Raw genomic sequence first — 7,421 nt, forward strand, 5'->3', positions numbered from 1 at the left:
GATTAAAGCGCATTCGCTGTGCGTGTTTGCATTAGCCAATGATAGCAAGCGCATGAAGACTAGGAGGGGTATGGCGATGTACATGAAGCGTTGGTTGCGGTCGTACTTAAAGTGAAACGGTTTTATTGTAAGATACATGTCAACCTGGAAATACTAAAAAAAAACTTAAGGTGACTCAAATTTTCAGTGTTTTGGGAATGTGACTTCTCATAGACAGTAAGTTTTAGAATTTGTTTGCATTAGTAATGCGTAAATTTAATAGTAGGGTGATTCCAAGTCAGTTCATGCAATGAGGGTCCGGGTCATAATTTAGATATTTTTTTGTTAAAAATATCAGAGTGTCGAACCGTAACCAAACCTAAAACCGGAACCGAACCGGTATTTTTTCCGGAACTGAACCCGAACCCGAACCGTTATATTGTTATCGCGATGAGCCCGAACCGGAACTGAACCGGAAAAAAAATAACGGTTACCTGGTCATGTCAAAACGGTTCGGCCACGCGCTGTTGACAATGAATGTGCTATCAATGCCATTTGTTTTTGAGGTGCCGTCAACTGACACACACCTCGCTTACATATTTTTCTTCTCCACTCAGTCTTAGGAATATAAACGCTGCATCCATGAATCTTGACCTAGGAACCAGTATTGCGCTGGTCGCGGCTTGCACGGAAAAAAAAAAAATTGGAAGGCTGTGCAAAAAAAAAAAAAATCGCGTCACGGGATTTTATTTTTTTACAATCTCGTAAATCCTAAATGCTGGTGTCTGCTCATTTCATAACACGTTTCTAGAACGCGCGAGTTCTTGAAGCTTGCTTCCATCGGAATGAGAAAAGAAAAGGCTGTGGAGTTTGATAATATTGCATCCGGTTTTGTATAGGCCCTTAGACGCTAACATATATGTGAGACAGCGAACTCTTCTATTTTAATATTTGTCCTATTACGTCCTTCTGGCGTTGCGTTCGGTGAAGTGTTTGTCATATTCCGTATCTTGTTTAATGAAAACTTCTTTAAGGGTCTAATATGAGTTACCGAAGGCTAGTTCAAATAAAGAAAGCTGTATTTTCTCCCCACTGTTCCTTCAATTGCTTACACGCCGAGGTGGCGGGATAGTTAGCGAGTTCTACTTGTAAGTGGGTTTGTAAGGAGGTCGCGGATTTTACAGCTACTGCGTCGGACCCAATTAGATGAAGTCCGAATGCGTAAACGTCGGTGAGGTAACCTTTGAGTGCAAATAAAAAAACCATTCCTGGTAGAAATCCCTGAGCCTTACACTACGATGTATCCCGTTTCGTATGTACTGATTTCAGATGTTTTATTTGTAACTTATTTTGATGTTGCAATTTGTCATTTATAATTTCCGAACCGGTTCGCGAACCGGTTCAGCACCCCGAACCGGTTCGCGAACCGGTTCGCGGATCGAATTAATCGAACCCGAACTGAACCGGAACAAAATAAATTTACCTGAACCTGAACCGTAACCGAACCCGTATTTTTTTTCGGTTCGACACACTGAAAAATATATATAAAAGCCATTTTGTTGGGAGGAACATTGAAATTTATATGAACGCCGCAACAATTTGTTTCGCTCAGATAAAAAACAGAGGAACTCGAGGTGTGGAACTTGAGGAGATTTCAGGATGCTAATTTGCAGAGTCGTTATTTTCTCATCGAAGCGTTCACGTCACCATAACTCTTCAAATACGTTTTACAAAAGATATACAACACATACTCAAAAAATTAAAAATATCAATAAATATTTCTCTGCAAACAAAAAATTAAACTTGGCATAAAAACGCGTTTTGGAGATATATTCACAATTGCTTTGCAAGTAAACCATATTTTATAATACCTTACAAAACATAACAAAATGCGCGTCTTTAAATATTCGTTACGAATATATAAGATAAAATGCCCACCCTTAGTTGTATTTTTGTTATTAACGCGAAAATGCGGCACATTTCATAAAATAAGGCAAGATTGAACGTCGATAATTAAAAAAAAACTTCATCTTTTTTTTTAAACTCCTTTTGGCAATTTTCAGTAATTTGAACTAACCTCTGGATGGAAAAGATTGAGCAACATATGAATTTCGAATGAGAAAAGCTACGACAAACCTTCACTTGGAGCGAGCCGACGTCTTCGTTATAGCTGGAAAGCGGGACTCTATCGTAGAGAGTGGAAAGACCTGCTGTTCCGAGCATAGCTTTATCGTTGTGTGACCATACCTCCCCCCCCCCCCCCCTTGCCCCCTTTTTCCCAACCCTCATCTCGAACAAGAAACGCCTGCGAACATCACTGCTGGCGGCAGTTACGAATCGTACCTTGAAACCCAAAGCTAAATAAGTGAAGAGTCAGTTACGGGAAATTATGGTGAGAGTAGATGTAAGGGAAAATATGCAGGTGAGTTGGTCAAGAAACATTGCAATCTAAACCCTAAAACGAGGAAACACACACAAAAAAAAAAAACAGACAGTGCGGAACGAAATTTTAAACGCAGCTGAGGTTACTCACAAGAATAACGACTATAAATGCATGCCCACACAGAAAGAAAAAATACGGAAGATAAAAGGCGACCGCAAAGACTCGACCGAACCTAACCTAACCTAACCTAACCTAACCGGACAAAGTAAATCAATCCAGGTTTGTTTATGGACAGCAACGGGAACGGGCACCTCTCCCAAGGACCTAAACAGATGAGTTTCACCACGCTATGTGAACCGACCGAGACAGAACCCCTAACCCCATTCTCCCATTTTACCACCGTTACCGTCCTCCCCCAACCCACACCCACACACAAACTACAATCCAACACTAAAACCGTCAAAAAACATTGCAATAAAAAAAATTTCCCAAGGTGAATAAAAAAAAAAATGCTGACTATCGCTATTCTTACGGGAGGCTCGATGTTTTGGTGCTCAATAAGTGGAACTGCAAACAAACAACACCAGCTTAACCCTACTGAAAAAACCTGTACAAATGTATACCGGCCTATACCGGTTCACACCGGAGTCCTGTATTCTCATATCGGTAACCGGTAGCTCTGTACCGGAGACCTGTAACCACGTACTGGCGAAGCCGATACGCCGTACCGGCTGCCCATACCATGTACAGGTGGCCGGTAAACGCGTACGGGAACAGCCGCTAGGCCACACCGGTAACCGGTAACCACGTACCGGCGAAGCCGATACGCCGTATCGGTTGCCCATATCATGTACAGGCGGCGAGTGAACACGTACAGGCGAAGCCGGTACGCCACACTTGTGGGCCGTAATAACGTACCGGTGTCCAGTAATCGATGCGCGGCTAACAGCAACCACGTATCGGAGCGACCGGTAACGCCTTACCGGCGCCGGCACTTAAACCGGCGGTCGGTAACCTTGTACAGGCTCTAGTGGTATACACAATAGACCGATCTCACTAAGCGTTGGGCGCATGCGTAAAGCCGCCATAACTTTAGTTCACAGGAGGCAGACGGCCGTGCACGCGAGGGCTCGTGCCTTCTCGTGCTCTGCACGCGAAGAGCTCCAGCGAGGTTGTCGCACGTGCCCAAAGACTAAAGTTCCCTCGCTGCATTGCGGCAGCGGTGGCGTAGTCAAACTGGCCGGTGAGATCGGTCTATTTAACGCGACCAGAAATTATCAGACCTCGACGGGAACGCGCTCACCGCGAAACTAAACTGTGATATTTTTTTCAATAAAGAATTTTAATCAGAAAATCACATATTAGGTCATTTCAGTTTAACAGTTTCAGCTATCAAACTCAACCATTTTATGACATGCATATTTAAAGTCTAAAAATGAGAAAACCAAATCCATGGGAAGCGAGGCCGAGATAAACGAGAGTTTGCTTCATAGCTTTGAGCCCTGTACCGCGGTAGTTTCGGTTTCGGTTTATTGACGTCGGATTGGATTGGATTTCGTAGCTGCAAGCCAGAGTGTAGAAAAACAACCAACGACGGACAAACAATGTTTTTCTTAACAATAAATAAACTTAACATGGTAAGTTTCTATGCTTTTAAATGTTCTAAAACTATTTTGAGTAATAATAGTATTAATATAAACTAAGGCAGATTATTTATTTAATCCAATCCAATCCTTACATACCAGCGCCGCTGGCTAGCCGGCCAGTGCCAGCCAGTGCTGTGAACCAAAGCCGCATTGACGTTAGGGCTATCTCGATCGGTGTGTATCGGTGTCGATATGTACTAAGCGTGCGTGATTTATATTGATGGCGCGAAGGCAATAGTCAGCGTGGTGAACCGTATCAAGAAGTTCAAACCGGCGAGCGTTGGCGACTTCGACCCCGACGTGCCGAAAAGCGTCTACTGGGAGGCTGTTGGAGCGTGCGCCGGGAATGGTAAGTTGTTGTCTACGCATCGGGGGCTCGAAGCACAACGTATACTGCAAACCGTTAATAGCGAGTTTTCGTAGATCGTTTTCGCTGTCCCGCAACGCCCTCCGCAACTCGCTATATACCCGGAACTCTACAGTCAAGACTATCGGCGGGCAGGCGCATCTTCGTTGCGGAGGGGGAAACGCGGTCTACGAACACTCCCTAATGTTCGCCAGCCCCCGACTTTTTGCAAATTCCACGCGTCCAAAAATTAGCGAAATTTAAGGACACGTGGAAAGCGGAAATTTCGTGCGCCCCCGTTCCGGCGTCCCCCGTTCCGGCGTCTAAAATTCGCGAAATGTGGTGGGCACGAATATGTCCTTGCGCCCGATTTGTGAAGAACTGGGCGGCAAGAGCAAAGGGTTTTACGTTGTTTAACTACAGGGCGCTCCAGACGGTAGCCACGACACTCAAAATAAATCGCAACAAATCGGCTTTGTAAGCTCGACAAATTTACCACATAAGTTCGACTAGGTGGTGCATTTAATGTGTAAAAATATCGAAAAAAATAATTTTTGAAACAAGGGTTATAGCGCAGGCTGGCTGGTGAACGGTCATATTTATAAACCCCGATACAAGAAGGGAAAGGGAGACGAACACGACGACTTTGAGATGTAATTCAGTGTGCATGTTTTGTTTTACAGAGACACGAGCTGAGCTGGTTGCTGCTTTGAAAAAGAAGCACGTGGCCATCCCTATGGTATTGAACTCAAGGTTCGAGGTTTATGTGTGCCTTTAGGCTGTTTTTCTTACCTCATCTTCGACTCTGTTCAGAAGGAGGGGGTTCGTCTTTTGTTTCCCTTTTTCAAATCAGCAGCATACTTCACTTCCGTTACCAGTGGGCAGTAATTGTGGGTAAAATTGAACGGTTAGGCTAAAGAAAATCTTGCATTTTGTTCGCTTTATGAGTAATTGTGTCCATTCATTATGGCTGGTCAGGACTATTTGTACAGACACTTTTTTAAATTGCTTGCTATTCTGGTACACAGATCCGGTGGGTAGAACGCTCTATGAAAGTGGACCACAAGCCGCACTTTAACACACAAAGTGCCGCAGCTTGGCCACTCCTGGTCTCGACTGTGCTGTAGCTGCAGTTGTCCCTCTTCAATTTCAAGAGACACTCTCCTGCTCGTTTCTCGACCGCATTAAATCTGAATTCGACACTCTTCAGTCCTACGAGATGTGCTCAGCTGCTCTAAGTCAAGTCAAAATCTCGCTGTACACGAAGTTACATCTCTTCTCCACTATCGCAAGACGTCCTCATTTGTTTGGCGTCCTGCTTGCGTTGCAGCCGAAGTTTCCTCTCTTTAATCTTTTCATCCGCTTCAATGGTCCTCTTGTTGCTACTTGCCTCTCCAGCTTTCAACAAACATGTTTTATGTTGTTCCGAAGTACCCTAGGCACTTTGCTTTCACTGTGCCTCAGCACGCTTGCGTAATGTTCCTCTGGTGAGACCTGCTTTCGCATACCGACAACGAAAGATGATACTCAAGTCTGGTTCACAGAGCTCTCCTCAGACGTGGCTATGTGCGACTGCGATCAGATGCGGCGCACATTGCTATGGCAACAACGGCGTTGAGTCACTGGCACGTGCATCAACGCAGCTCTTGCCTGCAACCAGTAGCTCTTTTGCAAATGCTTACCCATGTATGCTCGTAGTGAAGCGGATACGATGCCCGGCTTAGACTTCAACAGTTGTGGGCTTGAGGCGCAGTGCCGGCGGCATGTTTTTCTTTTCTGAATTATAATGTGTCGGTTCATGCTGTTTTCAAAAGCAGTTACAAATCCTCGGACAAAGAGACGCCTAAAGTGCATATGCTTTGCTTATAGATGCTATCGTATTTAAAAGCACTGAATAGCAAGTACAAAGCAACTGAGAGTTTACGTTCCTCATAGAAAGTGCACTGGGAGCAAAGTAATATTATCATATTTTACTTTCTAACTAACTTAGAAGTACCTTTTAACACAATATTTTATCATACTATTTCGTTTACCTACACAGTGTTTTCTGACAACAGGTATCGTCCTTTACACACTAGAGTATGTAAAGGACGATATACCAATTATTTCCTGTACTGACAGTGAATACCGGATATCTTGTCAGGGGCGTCTGGAAGCATTTCTTCAGGGAGGGGGCAATCACAGGTATAGGGCTAAAACCTGCACCCAAAAAATAAAGGGGGGGGGGGAGCAATTTAATGTGAACTATGTGTGTCCCAATTATGTGTTGGAGTTTATATTAAATAAATATTTCAACACCTGGACCTTTTTCTTTTCCAGATTTTGATGTCGCCATCCCCTGCAGTGGGTGGCAAGTACAAGAAAAAAAGACAGAGTACAGGACGTCCGCTGTGTCGCTTGGGGAGCATGCCCGACTGGTTGAAAAGCTGAGGTCGGCAAAGCAGAGGGTGCTGAACCTGGAGCAGGAGCCCCAGATAGAGAGGACGCTATCAAGAAGCAGCTGCTGGCACTACTAGGTAAGCGTGGAGGCACTTTCAGTTGCTTACCTCACACACCTTACATTATCAGGGGTGGAACGGCTGAGCCATTTGCGCCATATTGCGCCAGACGCATTTGTCTGCGCCATCCTGCGCCATGTTGCAGAAACTGCGCCAGAAGCAATACCTCGCGCCATTATGCGCTAAATCGCAAAGCGTGCGCCCCGAAAATTGTATTTTTTGTCCTGGTTTTGGTTTTTATCGACTCGATTGGCAACAATGAGCACGTTTAGCTTGGTCGGCCTTGTAATCCTCTGTTCTGTTTATTCTCCCTGTGTATCCCGAGTCGGAAGTTGCGCGAAAAAACTTGGATTCTAAGCGCTACACCACCTGCGACTGGATTGTTATTCTTCAACCATAAGCGGTTAAGCAAGTCGGCCGAGGTGAGGTCGAGTCGTTGAGCATCAGATTGCCTGAGGCTCTGCGGCTCGGGATCCCAACGTCAGCCAGTTGAAAACAATTGAGCAAAATATTCCTTTTAGTACTTCACCGTTGTTGGAACCGCATTCTCTCATAATAAATTGTGATTT

Source organism: Ixodes scapularis, unplaced genomic scaffold (genome assembly GCF_016920785.2).
Source record: "Ixodes scapularis isolate PalLabHiFi unplaced genomic scaffold, ASM1692078v2 PGA_scaffold7__128_contigs__length_106722199, whole genome shotgun sequence".
NCBI classification, from domain to species: Eukaryota; Metazoa; Arthropoda; class Arachnida; order Ixodida; family Ixodidae; genus Ixodes; species Ixodes scapularis.